Here is an 18,876-nt window from a genome sequence, read left to right as displayed (position 1 = left end):
TCTTTTACCAATTTAATGCTTTTTTCCCCCTAAAGGATCTGTTTTTTTTTTTTTTTTCCGCAGAAGTGGAGAATCTTCAGGTAACTTTTGTTTTGTAAATCATCTTAACTTAATACCGTGGGGAGAATTCCTGGAGATTTGTCAAGTGTTTTACTGTTATGAAAGCAGCCAGTCTAGACAGTGTTAGGTGGTGTTCACTTTGAAACTTCCAACAAATTGTCAGATTTATTCATGCTAATCAACTCTTCATAAACAAAAATTATTTCTTGCTTTCTTATTTTCCAGGATGTTGAAAATTTGTTTCTTCTGCTAATTTACCTTCTATTATTTTGATAGGATTTGAAGTAGCTAAACAATGAAGACCAAGGGTCCTTTTAATCTTCTTTGGCAAATTAGAAACACATTGCTATTCACTGTCTTTAGATTCCTCCCCAGGTCTAGAGGACTACAAAATAATGTTTGCTCACTCAGAAAATTAATTAGTTATTTCTTAGGGCTCATTGGAACATTGCTATTGTCTGTAGAAAGTGATTATCTATTCATGAATTCTCCACCTGTGTTTGTTTCCTTTTTTTGATCTTTAAAGAAATATAGGAAGCCTTCCACAATCCACATTTTTGAAGGGTTATGGAAATTGTCTTTAAGAGGGAGTCTTTGCTTGTGAGTCTCAAAGTATCTATAACAGATAAATAATTCACAGCGAAGTTGCTTGTTAGAAAATTTAAACTGGGATAATAAAAGAAAATTTTAGATAAAAATAAAAACTCCAACATAGTTTTCTTTAAGATCAACTCTAACATAATACTCTTGACTTTGGCATGAATATTTTAAATGCTCATACTCTGTCCAGAATCAATATGTATGATCAGTTGGAACACACAATTGACACCTAATGTCATTTAACATGTTGAAAGAACACTTTCAACCTTCTGGCTGTATGCTCAGGCATATCATTTTTATTCTTTTGAAAATATTGTATCCTGTCATGATTTGAAGGAACATGGCACAGTCTATTTTGGAGGAAACAATATCTATTCCATCTTAGGATACTGAAGAGAATGAAGCAAAACCACATCTTTATAAACAGGTATTTCTAGAACTAACCATCTGACACAATCTATAATAACTTTGTATGTTTCTCTTCTCCTTCATAGTTATATTTGGGAGGAGGAGGGACATAGCTCAGTGGTAGAGCAACTGCCTACTCTGCATAAGGTCCTAGGTTCACTGCAAGAAAAACAAACATTTGTACTCAGAGTGTAGTTTCTCCTATACAACTTCTTATCAAAGCCTAAACCTGCTTAGTTTCCAAGATTGGACAAAATAAGGCATGTTCAAGGTGGTATGGACATGGAGAAAATATACTTCATTTCTAACAGCACACCCCAACACACATGCATTTTTTTTGTTGGAAATTACACATATGAGTGGTTTCCTTGTGGAGAAGTTCTATGTGGATAACAATGATAATCAAAATAGTCACAACCCCTCAAAAATTGGTTATTTCCTGTAAAAATTCAGGGATGAGGTTCTTTTGGTGGAGGCAAAGATTTGTCTGTGCTTGCAGTCAGCTAGTTAGTGGCTCTTGATCCCCCAATTCCATGAAACAGGTCTGAGTTGCCCTGTTACATCACTGATACTTAGCCCCCAATTTGTGTGGTTTACATTCCTCACCTGGCTCTTAAGGTCACTTAAGTTTGTGACTTCTAGTCTGAACAATCTATAAAGTCTTACTTCATTCTGCCCCAGGGATATTTTTATAATGTGTTTAACCAAACATATTCAAATGACATACATGTACATAAAGGCACATTCTCTAAATTATTAGAAAAGATATAAACACATTAAACTCAGACTTCCAGAACACAAACTTTCAAAGAAAGGCACATTGTCCATATCTGATAACACAAAGTAGTCAGGTTGGTAGTGTCTTCTTGGTTGGTAAAAATGTTTGCAAATGTCTAGCATTTTGCTGAAAGGCCATCCACAGTGGAATTCCGGAGATAAAATCAGGAGGTATGAGCAGAGTGAGATATTCATGCAGAGGAAAAATCTGTCTGCATCCAAGAGATATTAGAGTGCCAGAGAGGGAAGAACCTGAGGTTAGATGTGAAGGCTTGCTTGACCTTAGCAATGTATCGTTTTAGTTGTTAGACAGAAGTAAGTCACCTCACCTCATGTTAATTGGGACAAAGATTACTTACTTAGACTAACTGTGCCTAAGACCATGTTTAGAGCTAATAGTCACCTCCATACGTATCTCATACCTTTCAAGGTACACCGACTACAGGATCATGAATCATAGACGTGTGGTAGAGCTACACTGACTGGGTCAGTCTTAGCTGGATCAAGAGAGTTCTTCATTTTTTTTTTAGAGTCTTTCACTTTCTTTTTAGTATAATCTTAGAGGAAACAGCTTCTTTTGTCCAGGAACTTTTACACAGTTTTGTATTTGGCAGCTCGTTGGCTTGACTTACAGCACGTAATCAACTTTTCCCTGACTACAGGATCCAAGGATTAGAATCAGTTATTTAGACAAGCCTACATTTGGTGCCTTTTCTTGGAGTAGTTTCCTGACTCCAGCCTATCCTGAACCACAAGAAGTGAGAACATAAAATGTTTGCTTATACCAAGGAAAATAAGGGAATTTTCACTGAGGAGAATCAAAGATATTAGGACAACAGAAACCATGGGTGTCATTACATCTGTTCTCCAGACATAGGTAAAGCTTTGGTGTAAGAGATAATTTATGGTACAGAACTACACTAAAAGGTGGTAACTAAAATCAAGCTCAAGCTGTAGAAATGGTCTAGTCTTCCACCTCCCACATCCTCTACTTGCTGGCCAGAGGGAGCAGCATTTGATATAGTGGTTCTTGTGGATGTTAAGAAGGGTCATTCTATCCTGTGGACTCAACAGCCATTTTAGTGCCTAGTCAGCAGCATGCCACTAACTTGCCTTGGTGATGGGAGGTTTGTTAAGTTGATTAGAGTATTAGCCATACCCAAATCCAGGTTTAATTTTCATGATAGGAAGCCATTACTCATTTACTCCATGACAGTATATGAATTCCAGAATTCAAATGATGATAAAAATAACTGCTAGAATGTGTCTTCACATTTTTTTTCCACTGGCAAAGAAAGGAGGAAGGACTCCTGTTCCAAGTTCCACATGAGATGGCAAAGTCATCTTGGTTCTTGCCACTGCCCACAGTACTTTCTGTATAATTACATTGTCTTTTCAAGGTGCCCTTATTATTTTTCCTCTCATTTTCCAGGGAGACATGTACAAGGAGGAGCTGGCAACTTTCCTCAGCAAGAACAGATGAATAAATAAGGAGCATGAGCGTGCGTCTTTTAGCCGAGGTGATTTGTCAAAAGCCATAGCACTGTGGCAGTTCTCTGATTTTAAGGATCATGCTCAACCTCAATCAAGGATATTTTTAAAAGCCAAATCATAGAATGGATTGAAAAAGAGATTTTGGTAGAATGTGAAGTGACCTGTTTACATATGGGGCTGAATATATTGGTCTGAAGGCATTTTATTTTTGCCAAAGCATTAAATAATGTAGAAATTATATTGTTTAATTTGTGGTGTGAGTGGTGTTGAGTGAGGGAATCCCACAGAATATAATTGTCTTTGATGCTAGAAAGAGGGCACCATGTCTGAGCAAGAGACTGGAGAGTCAACTACTTGCTAGATGTACAAGCTAGTGAAGATTGGACCAATTGGATTCTATAGTACAATCCAAGTTTACACTCTTTCAATGATTTTTTGACATGTATTATTATGCAGACCCCAACAATACTATGTATGTGTAGGTATTTCTGGGTTCTTATTCTATTTTGTGCTATGCCTGGAGATTGACTGTTACGGACCACATAAATTATACTCCTTTTTCTATGGCTTCCCATTGAATTCAGACAACAGGAGGAACCATTTCAAAATTAGAGACCGGGGAAGAGTGATTCAGGGTTCTCTTATTCCACATTTGCTCCTTAGTGGCTCATCACATGTTTCTTTACCAAATGTTACAGGATTTTTGTCTAGGATTCTTCAGATCTTACTAACCACTATCTTATTTCTTTAAGCCTGTAAGGACGATGGAACCAGTGTATTGCTAGTCTCTGGGGATTTGCAATGCTTCAGTGGATTTTTTTGATCCCCTCAATGCTTTTGTCAGTGACTTTATCTACATACATCATTTCTTATATTTTTGGTTGTGAGCCTAGCCTTTAACGGCTGAGCCATCTCTCCAGCCCTACATACATCATTTCTAACTTGCTGGCAGCCAGGCTAGGAAATTTCCTGTAAAATGTAAAATATGCTATACATGTTGAGGATGTAAAATACATATACATTAAATCTATTATGTTTTAAAAAAGAGATCTTATTATGAATATAGTTACAACTTTCCAGCCCTTCTAGAGATTGGCTAGAAGACTGCAGTTATCAATATAAACATAATAGGGAAAATAACACAGCATGGGAGAATAAATATAGTAGATATATTTATATAATCTTATTAAGAAGCACGGGGAAACAGGACAGTCAGAATTTTTAGACATTTCCAGAATCAAACAACTAGAAATCAAATTGAGCAAATTCAGATAATCAGGGCAGGGGGGAGGGGGGTAGACATGATTACCAGAAAAATAAAAACAAAACAAAAGCCCCAAATGAAACCAAACAAACTGGAAACACCACCACTACAAGCCAGGAAGAGAGGGCTTAAGGAGGTGGTTAAGCTTCTTGGGGAGAGCAGTAGGCTCTGTCCATGGTGCTGACTATCCACAGCCTGGGTTTTGAGCCCTCTGCAGAGCAAGAGCTCAGCCTTAGTGACTGATTCAGCCTTTAGACTGGTCTGGAAATTCCTTTATATTAAGGGCAGTTTCCAGGGAAGGCAACTATGCAAGGCTGAAGATGATGGGGAGGCATCCATTTGTCTTTCAGCTCTCACATGCTTGTAAATGATTGATAGCAGCATCAGTGCCATTGGCAATTGAGCTGAGCACATTACCATGCTAAAGCAATCTGCTGCAGAGATAGGCACAAATGTGAGAACCCAGAGAAGCAGTGTCAAAGCAAGAGGTCAGGGCGAATTAACCCTTATGTCCACAAGATGGAACAACAGTCTAAATATCTGAATAAATATGTATTAGTAGAATTGAGGTTTCTTTTTCCCATTTCTTCAATTACATTATCCTGGACCAAAGAGGGCTATTGCTCATTTCAAAAATGAAGAAAATTGTTATAAAAGATAGAATGAAAACAAGTTGGTTGGTACAATAAATTGTATTTGGAGAGTTTTGGAAGAAATAACAACTTAATCTAAGGCTTTCCTTTGTTCTATCATCATTCTTTATATCAACAACAACCAAGAGCAACACATAGCCCTTTTCTTCAAAATTATCTTCAATCTGTTCATTCTTAATAGAAACAAAACATGATTTCTAGAAAATATCAAATACATAATCATTGAGAAATCTTAACCCTCTGGAAGTTTTGTAGTGCATTGCAACTCTGGTATGAAAGATCTAAAATTTAAAATGTAGGCTCTAATACAATGAGATCATTGTGGTGACTTGGAAGACTTCTCACTGAATTTGGGTGAACTCATGTAAAGATAGGGACAGGAACCTAGAATGGATTACAGTAATGTGGGGAATATTATTATTATGAGACCATTGCCTTGCTAGGTTGGTTTGTGATCAAGTTCTTAAAAGGCCACACACACACACACACACACACACACACACACACACACACACACCTAACCCCCCAGTATGAACTTAGACTCATGTGCCCAACAACATCACTGGGAAATGCAAGCACTTGAAAGTCACCTCGTGTTCCATTTCTTGCTTTTCATTTTGTGACTTTGAAAAGTCTCTGGGTATGGTGACAAAACATTAAAGGATCCAGGACACGAATCTCAGCTTGTCAGATGATATTGCACAAGGACTTGGTGGTACTCATTTCCCGCTAAATTAATATAATATCTTCCTCCTAAGGCTGTCTTAGCTTTTAAGTGTGTGTGTGTGTGTGTGTGTGTGTGTGTGTGTGTGTGTGTGTGTTTGTGTGAGAGAGAAAGAGATAGATAGATAGATAGATAGATAGATAGATAGATAGATAGTGTCTTTTCAGTATCTGCAACCTGAATTTAATTGTCCCAATCTTCATTTGGATGGACTGATGGACTAGGGGATCCTAACATTTCTCATTATATCTGAAAATCTTGGCTATTGCTCACCCATAACCTCCTTTCCTGCTGGGCTACTGTACCAATTAGAAATGAAGTGAATACTTCTACTATTATATTACATAATGGACCCTGATAAACAATATCATAAATTCACATAATCTTCCTCAAAATGACAGAAAAATAAATACTTACTAAACACAGAACGGTACTGTGTAAATACCAACTGTGAAGCTCAAAGAAACACTAATGGTAGAAAATATTGAACCCTGGTGAAAAACTCATCCCCTGTCTACAGTGTATGTTCATCTTAATAGAGGAGAAATGAATGGAACAGAGGGAACAATGGGTAAGATGGTGGATTAGAAGCTGATTGTGTGATCCAGTGAAGGAGAGACATTAAAGATAAGCAAAAAGGATTCTTTCCAAAGAGAGGAGCTCCAGAAATCCACACCAGTAGTGGTAGAGTACCTGAACTGTAGAGAAAATGATGGAAAAACACAGCAAGGAAATCAAACCACACACAGCTCTAGCCATGAGGTTCCCCAACATAGAGATAGAAAAGAAGACTGTGTCTCCAAAAGTCAAGCCTGGAAGCTCTAGTGAAGGAAACTAAAGTCCTAGCCTTAGGAAAAGCCCACATCCCTCAGGAACCTCAAAACCCATTGCAGGTTTTAGTGAGGTGGGAACTACTCTAACAGGTGAGCCAGTATGACACGCTATATGACATGGAGGGCAGGAGTCAGGTGCCATTTTGAGAGAAAATCTATTGTTTAAAACAGAGCTACTTTGAAGTCTGATAATGGGGAAAGACCAACTAGAAGAAAGGCACCTTTTGTAGCAAGAATTGTTAGAAGGTCTTATTAATAAAAATAAACCCAGTATCAGTTATTGGGGTGAATGATGGAAGATCAGAGAAGCAGAACCAGCCACAGCTAACCTCACCTCACCAATTCCTCAGATGATCCCGTCTCCTCAGACTGGAAGCCTCTGAGTCCTCATCCAGAATGAATCTCAGCTGAATTGCTGCTCAAAAGCCTAAAAGCTTAACAAGGCTCTAGTTCCTGGTCCTCATGCCTTATATACCTTTCTGCTTCCTGCCATCACTTCCTGTGATTAAAGGCATGTGTTACCATGCCTGGCTATTTCCAGTGTGACATTGAATTCACAGAGATCCAAATGGATCTCTGCCTTCGGAATGTTAGGATTAAAGGTGTGTGTACCACCCTTTTCTGGCCTCTATATCTAGTGGCTGTTCTGTTCTCTGACCCCAGGTAAGTTTATTAGGTAATATATTGGGGACCACAATATCACCATAATCTTTCACTTAATTTGCCGAAGCTCCAGGGTGGGAGGCAGCCCTGTGAGGCGGTGTGCAAAGCCAGAAGGCTAGACTTTGACAAACAAGACGTGCAGGCACCAGGATCCTCTGCTCAGGCTATGAAGTGCAGAGGGAGAATGTATAGGCTGGAGCAGCACCATAGCCTCACATTGGTAGGAGGATCAACTTCTGGATCCAGCCACCTGCCAGACGTCACTGTGGAGACTGAGGACTTTGAAACTCCAGAGGCCTATAGGACAACTACAGTTTCATGCCCCTAGCAGCCTGATTAATAACTAGGAGGTCTTGAAAGTATGAAGGTGTTTCCTCTGCCTCTGCAGACCTCAGTGTTGTAGCTGCCTTCTCCCAACATATTTGGGAGATCCTCTCTCACCCCTCTGGTACTTAGAACATTAGCCACACGAGAGAGTACTGGAGTCTTGGGTGGGTGTGCAAACTTGCTTAGCCCACAGACTGTGAAGCCAAGGTCCCTAGGAACCAACAAGGTCCCTAGAATTCAGAGAAGGGAAACTCCCAAAATGAAGACAAAATGAAAAGCTATACATAGTGGTGTAGCAGGTGGGAGGCAGAGGCAGGTGGAAACTGAGTTTGAGGCCAGCATACTCTACAGAGCTAGTTCCAGGACAGCAAGGACTACACGGAGAAACCATGTTTCAAAAAGCCAAAATGCAACTCCAAAAAGACAATCTGGCAGACATCAGACATTTGTCCAGTACAGGCTCAACACGGGAATAAAACACAAGAAAGACAAGGGCCCACACATTCCACTGAACATCCTCACTCTGCCTATAATCAGCAATGTACCATTTTCAAGGACATAGAAAGTCTTGTTTTTCTTTTTTCCTCTGTTGTGTATTCTCTTTCCTTTTTAATTACATGACTACTCCTTTTAGCAGCACTCTTACTTTATTGTATTTAAGTCAGGTAAAGAGTGTGTGTGGTGGTATTTTCTTGGAATCCCAGTGGCAAAGCAGCTAAAGACAAACAGATCCCTGGGGCTCACTAGCCAACTAAGCTAGTCTGGTAGTGAGCCCCATGTCCCAGTGAGAGAACCTGTCTAGAAAACAGGATAGAGAGCTGCTGAGGAATGACATCCAGGTTGACTTCTGGCCACATGCACCCCCATACATGTTCACACCCACTTAGACTAGCATAGTTGGCTATTGAGCCCCAGGAATCTGTCTCTACCTCCTTTGTACTGGGATTGCAAGAAGAGCTGGAACAATAATTGTAAGTTCTCACAATAAATAACTGCTAACCAACATTTCTATATTAGGCAAAGCTATCTTTTAAAATTGATATAGAAATAACACTATTTCAAAGCAATCACAAATTAATGTGGTTCAGGACAAACAAGATAGAACTGTGGAAAATATTTAGAGAGACACTATATTCCAAAGCAGAAGAAGGAATTAATCACAAGGACATAGAAAATAATGAGTTTCATGAGAAAAGATGTAGATGAATTTCTAAATGGTCTTATTAAACATGGAGCCAGATATAGAGGTGAGAGCTTGGGAGAAATTAGAGAAACAGAGAAAGACACAGCTAACGTTACCTCACCAACTCAGCAGTTTCCAAATTCGGGTTACTTCCTGTCTACCTTCGCCTATATGCCGTGCTGTTCTGCCATCTGATTGTCTCTCTCCCTGTTCAGCTGCATCACTTCCTCTTCCTACCCAGCTCTGTCACTTCCTGTCTGTCTGTACAGACCTCCATACCTGTGTGGTTAACTAGTGTTGGAATTTAAGGTGTGTGCCACTACACCTGACTCTGTTTCCAGTGTGGCCTTGAACTCACAGAGATCCAGATAGACCCCTGTCTGCCAAGTGATAGGATTAAGGGTGTGTGCTACCATTGCCTAACTTCTTTGTTTACTTAAAATGGCTTGCTTTTTCCTCTGATCTCCAGGAAAGCTTTATTTATTAAAGTACAAATAAAATATCACCACAAAAATGGATGAACAAGAAACAGTAATGAAAAGAGGCATCACATCTAACATAGTAAACTGCAAAAACCCTGATACTAATAGAGGAGAAGAAAAAGAACAAAAAATAATCAATTCTACCAGAAAACAACCAACAAAAATATACAGTTCTAGTATACATATCTCAATTACAACATGAAATGCAAATGGCCTCAACTTATAAGTAAAAAGACTCAGGTTGGATGACTGTATTAGAAAAAAAACTAAATCTAATTATTATAAAACACATCTCATTGGTAAAGATAGCCACAAACTTATAGTCAAAGAATGGAAGACTATCTATTGAGTACATGGAAATTGATAAAGTACATCCCAAGATAAACCTACTTAGAAGAAAACAAGAAGGTCACTACATGTCAGCTAAGGGAATAGTTCACTAAGATAATGTAACAGTAGTATACTTGAGATGTTGGGACTCTAAATTTCATAAAGCAAACAATAATGTGTGTAAGATAGTCTGATGTCCTGATATAATAGTCATTGATGACTTCAAAACCTCAGTCTTATCTTTAAATAGGTCATCCAAACTAACATAAGCAAAGAAACTTCAGGTTTGACATAAGCTATAGATCAGAGATGGATGTGACATACATCTACAGAATATTTCATCTGAGATCCAGAATATACATTCTTCTCAGCAGCCCATGGAACCTACTTTAAACTAGAACATATTCTAGGTCACAAAGCAAGTCTTTACAAATATGAAATAGCCAAAATAGTTCCTTTTATCTTGCTAGATCATAGTGGAATAAAACTAGAAACGCATAGTTTAGAAAAACTACAAAGATACCTGTAGACTTAGCAATTCTTTCTTGAATGATCAATGGGTCATTGACAAAACCAGGGAAGAAATTAAAATTTTTTTTTCTAGAATTAAATGAAAATGAAAGTCCAATTTACCAGAACTTTGGATATAACAATTCTTAGAGGAAAGAACTGTTATAAAAGAGTTCTTATAGCTATAAAACTAGAGCTAAAAAGAGGGTGTTACAACAGGCTCCAATAAATCCTGAGGATCACTAGGGAATATTTTGAAGACTTTTATCCCCAAAATGGAAAATTTTAAAGATCTATTAAAATTAAATTAGGAAGATACAAACTTAAATAGATCTATAACAAGCAATGAGATTGAAGCAGTAATAAAAACTCTCCCCATAAAGAAAAGTCCAGGACTGGATGGCTTCACCTCTGAATTCTACCAAACACTTAAAGAAGAATGAACATCAATTCTCCTGAAAATATTCCACAAAATAGAAAGGGAAGGAACACCGCCAAATTCCTTTTAAGAAGCCAGTATTATGCTAATACTAAAACTAGATAAGAACACAATAAAAAAAAAAACTATGGAGAGGGTGCCTGAACTGAACTGGCTTGCCCCAGAGATCAGACCAGTGAATACCCTAACTGTCATCACAGAACTTTTCTCCAATGACTGATGGAAGCAGATGCAGAGATCCACACAGCCAATCACTAGACAGAGCTCCAGGAGTCCAGTCAAAGAGAGAGAAGAGGGATTCTATGAGCAAGTGCATCAAAATCATGATGGGGAAACATGGAGGGACGACCAAACCAATCTAGAGGAAACTCATGAAAGTTGGATCAATGGCTGTGGAGTCTACATGGGACTGGACTAGGCCCTTTGCATGGTGAGACAGTTGTATAGCTTGATATGCTTGGGAGGCCTCCTGGAGGTAGGATCAGAATTCATCTCTGGTGCATGAGTGGGCTTTGTGGACCCCACTGCCTATGATGGGACACCCGTGCAGCCTTGAGGAAGGGGGAAGGGCTTGAACTTGCCTCTACTGAATGTGCTTCCACATGGGAGGCCTTGCCTTCTTGTGGGAGGGAATGGAGGATGGGTTGGGAGGGGAGGCTGGGGTGGTGGAAGGAGGGAAGAGGGGGATTTTTGATTGGTGTGTAAAATGAATGAAAAAAATTTCTTTAAAAAAAGAAATGTACGTGTTTACCAAAAGAAAGAAAACTATAGGCCAATTTCTGTGATAAACATATACACAGAAATATATAAGTATATACATATACTCAATAAAATTCTTGCAAATCATATCCAAGAATGCATTAAGATCATACACCATAACCAATTTCAATTTATTCCAGAGATGCAAGGCTGATTCAAAATTCAAAACAAATAAATGCTATACAAAATGTAAATAGACAACTTTAGAAATCACATGAAGAGATGAAGAAAAGGTCTTTATCAAAGTTCAGCACCCTTTCCTGGTAAAAGCCCTGCAGCTTGACTTAATAAAGGCTGCATACCACAAAATGATAGCCAACACTATACTAAATGAGGAAAAACTACAGCCATCTCTTCTAAAATCAGGATGAGGCAAGAGTGCTCACTTGAATGATGATGCAATAAAGTGCTTGAGGTGTTGAACTACAGCAATAAGACAAAAGAAAGAAAGTGGATACAAAGGGAAGATGTCAAACTACCTTTGTTTGAAGATGATACATCCTATTCTTAAAAGACAGCAAAGCACACAACAGAAAACTCTGAGAACTGATAAACACTTTCAGTAGTATAGGAGAACAGAATATAGCACACAGAAATCAGTAACCTATATATATGAACTCCCCTAGGAAGAAATTAGGAAAATAATCCTATTCACAATACTCAAAAAATATTTCAGAATAAACTTTATGAAGGATAAAAAAGACCTCTGCAGTGAAACATTTCAGACCCTGAAGAAAGATATTGTAGAAGATAATAGAAGATGAAAGCAATTCCTCTGTTCATGGATTAGAAGAATCAATATTGTAAAAATGCTTATGTTACTAAAAGTGATCTATAGATTGGATGCAACCCCATCAAAATTCCAATGACATTCTCATATAACCAGAAAAAAATTACTAAAATATGGAAGCTCAAATAACTTTGAATAGCTAAAGCAATCTTAAGCAGGAACAGCTTCATCTCAAATCGTGTGGCAGTGCCATAGTGGCAACCATCAGCATGGTACTGACACGCAAGGGCTGAATGGAATACAACAGAAGTGAACTCACACATTTTCAGCTATGTGAATTTTGATTGAGATGCTGAAAATATGCACTGGGGAATATATGTTGAGACAGCCTCCTCAATAAAATAGTACTGGGGAAACCATATATTCACTCATAGAAGAATAAATTTGATCCAGGTCTTTCATCCTGCACAAAATTTAATTTGAATGGACCAAAAGGCTTAAGTTATAACCTGAAACATTGAAACTTCTTGAAGAAAACTTACGTAAAAGACTTGAAAGATATGGGCATAGACAATAACTTTTATGAAAAGGATGCTGATAGCACAGGAAGCAATCCCTAAAAATGACAAAAGAATTATACCAAATTAAAAGGTTTCCACATAGAAAGGGAAAAAAAAATCACCAGGGTGACAAGAACCTGCAGAGTGTGGGAAAAAAATCTCAGCCAAGTTCACATCTGATAGGGTATTAATATCTAAAATACATAAAGAATGGATAACACAACCCAAGCCCTAAATCCTTCAATCAACAAATGGGCTAGTGAGCTGAAAAAAAAAATAATTCTCAGAAGAAGAAGTAAAAAATAAATAATATTTGAATAAGTGTTCAATATCTTTAGTCATTAGGGTAGTGCAAATTAAAACCACTTTGAGATTTCATCTCACCCTTGATGATGGCTATCATCAAGAAAACAAAAAAATGCTAGCAAGGATATGGGAAAAGAAAAATCCTTTCATATTTACTGCTGGTGGGAATGTAAACTGGTATATCCACTATGGCAATCAGTACAGAGGCTCTTCCAACACTAAAGGTCAAACTGCCATAGGAGCCAACCACACCATTCTTGAATATACACCAGAAGGACCCTAATTCAGTGCACCACAGAGATACTTGCACATCCATGTTTATTGCAACAATTTTTGAATAGTCACAGAATGGAATCAGCCTACATGAACCTCAGAAGATGAATAAAGAAAATGTGGTCCATATACAAAATGGAATTTTATGTAGCCATGTTTTTTTTTTTTTTTTTTTTTTTTTACTCTTTTGGCTCTTTGGCTTTTTTGGGGGGCCTGCCACCCAGCTACCAAATAAACACATGCAAGCTTATTATTACTTATGAATGCCCAAGCTTAGCTTGGCTTGTTTCTAGTCAGCTTTTATTAAATGAAATTATCCAGTCTACCTTTTGCCTCTGGGCTCTTACCTTTCTCTTTTTCTGTATGTCTTTCTTTACTTCTTACTCTGTGGCTTGCTGTGTAGCTGGGTGGCTGGACCCTGGTGTCCTCCTTCTTTTCTTGCTCCTTGATCTTTTCTCACTTCCCCAATCCTCTCCTCTTTCTCTGACTTCTTATTCCTCCTATTTATTCTCTCTGCCTGCCAGTCCAGCCTATCCTTTCTCCTGCCTCACTACTGGCCATTCAGCTCTTTATTAGACCAATCAGGTATTTTAGATAGGCACAGTAACACAGCTTCACAGAGTTAAGCAAATGCAATATAAAAGAATACAACACATCTTTGCATTATTAAACAAATATTCCACAGCATAAACAAACATAACAATCTTAAAATAATATTCTATAACATAGCCACAAAGGAAAAATGAAAGCATGACATTTGTAGGAAAATGGATGTACCTGGATATTATATTAAGTGAAACAGCAATACCCACAAAGATGAATTTTACATGTCCTCTCACATTCAAACTCTAGATTTAAATGTGGTCGTGTGTGTGTGTGTGTGTGTGTGTGTGTGTGTGTGTGTGTGTGTGTGATGGAAGTAGAAAAGAGAGTGTGATATAGGAGAAAGAATTCAAGAGAAGGGAAGAGAGGGAAAAGGAGAGACTAACAGAATGTATGTGACATAAAGAAAGGAAGCACCATTTGGGGGAAGGGAGAGAACCCACAAGAGAGGAACAAGGAGACTGGGGAGGGGAGATGAATAAGAACCATGTGTAATGACATATGTATGAAAATGCCAGTCTAATGTTCATAATTAGAAATTAATAAAGCCACTAACATACTTTATTACTTAGGAAACAGATTTGCAAAAATGAAAAAAAACATTTTAAGCTTATGGAGCTCATATTTATTTATTTTTATTCAATCTTCTAGGACCATGAGAATTAAATAAGATAAAATACATGCAAGGCTTTGCCTAGTTAAAGCCACAGTTAAACTTTACACTATTATACGTGTGATTATTGTCACTAAACAGAATAGTCATTCAGCTCAACTTGGTGCTATCACTTTCTCATTAGAGGTCTCATGGGACAGTATGACCTTGTATTAGTCACTGTTCCTCTAGGACATTGTTAGACTCAGCTTGAGCCCCACAGACCAGGGAAGTTGATTAGACATCATTGTAGTCCACAGGCTCTGGGTAGGTCAAACATTAACACAAGTACTGTGTGGACATTCTGGGCCTTCTGGAATTTTATCTCAACAGCTAGAGGTGGAATAATTTGGCCAAGAAAACAAACTAACTGTTGTCTATCACGTCAGATACAGAAATACTGGGAGCATCTTGCAAAACTAGTCCTTAGGAGTCCCCAGTGCATGTCTTTTTTCCCATGTATGTTTTCCTTGTTTCTGGCTGGAGATAAGACCTGTGTAGGTTTTTTTTCAGTTCACAAATCACTTGGCTAAAATGACCAATGTGTTTATTCACAAAACTTTTCATTGTGGTTCTAGACTGGAGGGTCCAGACAAGAGCTTATAAGAGGAGTTAGGTGAATGGAAGCAGTAAGCATTCCTGCTCTGAAGGTCACTGTGGCCACATCAGAGAGCAGACACACAGGTGAGATTTGGTTTATCCCCAACTCAGCTCTTCTTGATATCTCCCAGCTCCACTGACACCAGCAACTAGACTCTTGGCTACCAATCCAAACACCATGGATTCCAATGGTGGTTGGATACTTCTCCCAGGGACTCCAGTTCCCTAGTCAGACTCTTTTTCCCAAGTACCTCCAAAAACTGTGCAAGATGAGTTCCTGCAGCAAGTTGCTTAGTCCACAGACATTGGAGCAGTTTTGTGTTTCTGACTTTGCTCTTCTGTCATATTTGGTTACTATCAGGCATCATGCTTAAGCCATATCAGCTTAATTCCTCCCAGAATCACTTGAACTCAAATAGATTTGATGTTTTTTTCCAGGTTGTTGTCCAAACTTCTTATTGAAGCATCCAAGTAAATCCTTGACATGAATCTTTGAAATAAAATTGATGACAGGAGAGGTGCCTGTCTTGTCATTCAATGTAATTTTTTTTGCTGTAGCTTTCAGGAGGCTCAGAGTCATATGTGATCCAAATCACAAGGTACTTTTAGCTCTTGATGTATTTATTTATTTATTTATTTATTTATTTATTTATTTTACTAACCTTGTATAGTTATAGTAGTTACTATTGTATCTACTTGAAAATAGTTAGAATGAGACAAGAGACTGACAAGATTCATGTGTTCAGCATCTACACAACGTCATCAGAGTTAGATACCTCACTGCCATCGTCTTTTACTTTTATGTCATATGATTTGCATATGAGAAATCAGAGGCCTGTGGTATTAGGGGATATAGAATGATCAGAGACAGAAACTGGAGGTAGAAGCATTTGAGCCATGACCATTTCTTTCTCTGTTGTGTAGGACTGCTTTCCAGTCTGCGTTAGTCATAGGCACAGAAGGACAGTGGTATATGCACCTGTTCCTGTTTATAATATTAGAATCAGGACTTTAAAAGTGGTTCCTTTCTTGTCTTGAGCAGTTTGTGAGTGCAGACTGTACCTGAAAGAAATCTATTAGAAAATGAGAGCTGGAGATGGAGACTATGAAATAAAATGGTGATGAAGTTGGTGCTGTTGATGATGTCAGGTCATTCTAGTAAAATGAAGACTGGGATGGCTGTCACTGACTCCACTGCTTCTTACATCATCAAGAGATCCACTGTAGGGCAACTCTCCCCTAACTTTGGAGATTTTATTACTGGATAGGATTTCCACCTGACTCTAATAATCTATCCAAAACAGCTAAAATGATTAACTGAGAACTCACTATACACAAAGCTTTGATTTGAACTCTTTTCACGGGTTAGTTCACTTAATGCTTAAAATAACATTGCAAATTACATGCTTTTAAAATTTCTATTTTGCATATGACAAAACCAAACCACAAAAAGATCAAGTTTTTTACATGAGCAAGATCACAGAACTCCTAATTGGAGGAAGAATGCCAACCTAGGTGTCTTGCTCTACAAGTCCAAGTTTACCCCTGACACTGTGCCTTAGTCTCTGTATACCTTCCCATGAGAAGGAGCATGCTCCCTAGACATAATCACAGCAGATGCAAAGCTAGAGTCCATGACTTCTTAGCTGTGTGAACTGAGTTACTTCATTCACGTCTTTAAATCTCAGTTTCTTTGAGGGTTCTTGTAAGAATAGAATTTTCTTGGCTCAACCATTGGATTCACTTGAAGAGTGCCCCTGGGCTTAGAACTCAGCTAGGTGCTTTGAATGAAACCACCTATAGGCAGAGAATTATGCTCCCATTCAGTAGTTTTTGTTCACACACACACACAACAAACAAACAACACAACAAACAAAAAAAAAAAAAAAAAAAAAAAAAAACAAGTATAAAGATGCTCAAAAATGCTTGCCTAATTAGAATACATTTTCTTGCAGCTGGCCCTCAGGCATCCAAGCTTTCCTTAAAAAAGACAAGAAAAACTGTTACTTTAAAAATCTTGAGATTTTACTTTCTCCCTGCATCCCACTTCATCTATTTCTTAGCAATTTTTCTTTACTCTTTCTTAGTCAATGCAAACCCCTTTGAGAACCTTTCATATATAGTCAACTCCTGCAAATTGTAACTGCACCCCAGGACCCTACACTTCTTCCTCCTACCTCTATGAGTATTTCCATCCCAGTTTAGCTGGTGGGCATGGTCTGGGCCACAGGAGGATGCCTCTGTGAATGATTGGCAAGTGTGAAAACAGGCACTGATTTGTGCTGCACTTACCCTGAGTGGGAAACTGCCTTCTGAGAAGACACTGCGGAGAGAGCTTCCATTGCCTGGTTTTTGGGAGACAGGAAGGCAAAAGCAACGCTTTTTAAATCTCATAGTGGCTTAACGAATGACTGTAGGATTGCACTTCGACTTTAAACTCATTTTGTCTTATTGGAATATATTGGGGATTGATAAAAGAATGGCTGTTTGCTTTTCGTGGTAACAGGTGAACTATTTGTAAACTGTTCTCTATTTTCTAGAAGTGGGGAGCTTATAAACCACTCCCATCTTCAGTGTTTGTTAAATGTCGTTAGCAGGGGGCTTTTAGAGGTCAACACAGGTGACAACAAAGCCTGACTAAGGTTACTGTTCTTATTCTCATTCTGTGCTTACAGATGTGTGTGTGTGTGTGTGTGTGTGTGTGTGTGTGTGTGTGTGTGTGTGTGTGGTGGACATCCTCGACTGTAGGTGAGAAGAACAAGGCTCACAGCTGCAGACTGTAACCTGACAAGGAAGGCTTCAGTCCCCAAACACTTAGATCACGTTTTCCCTTAAAGTATAGTCAACTAAACATGGAAAGCATGAAAGATGAGGCTCACCCTGTCAGCTGTGTGAATAAATTGACCACAAGTTAGTGTTTCATTAGCGGGCAGTTGTTCATGGTAGCATAGTGTTGCCTTCATATGTGACCTATGGAGTGTAATTCTTGACAAGCACATTCCACCCACCACCCACCTATGCACATCTATAATCCTCTCAGAGCTGAAACAAAAGTTTGTTTCGCTTTTTAAAAATGTCTTAAAATTTCAATTAAAACGTAGCACTTCTTTTTTCTGCATAGGAGACACCATTATATTTTTTAATTGGAAAAATCAGCTCTTAATAAAGCAAGCCAATAAACTTTGAATCTTGGGACAGATTCCTAGGAGCAGAGCAAGAGAGGAGAGTCTTGTCACAAGTGGTTTATGAAGGAGGTCTGCTGGAGACTCTGATGAGGCAGAGGAGGAGGGAGGCAGGGGAAGGGAGGAAGGCTGAGACCACCTGTGTGACCAGGAACAGCACTCACTCAGCCTGCTCCTGCAGGGACCCGAGAGGGGAGTGGCTGTGACAGTATCCCTGGTGTATCTATCCACTGGAGGCAAAGGAGCTACCATAGGCTGAGGACCAACTCCGGGGTCAGGACTCACAAGCACTTACAGTCGCCAGCATAAGCAAAATGGCTCTAATGTTCTGAGAGCAGCCGCCGAAAGAAGGTCAGCAGAGCAGCCTTCTTAAGTAAAAACACACAAAAGCAAGGGAGGAGCCAGGAGCGGCAGAAATAGATCCCTGTGGCCTGTGGGCAGCAAGTGCAGACCTGCCCGGGCCA

The sequence above is a fragment of the Peromyscus leucopus genome, chromosome 4 (genome assembly GCF_004664715.2).
Source record: "Peromyscus leucopus breed LL Stock chromosome 4, UCI_PerLeu_2.1, whole genome shotgun sequence".
Lineage (NCBI taxonomy): Eukaryota > Metazoa > Chordata > Mammalia > Rodentia > Cricetidae > Peromyscus > Peromyscus leucopus.
This window is presented reverse-complemented; position numbering follows the sequence as displayed.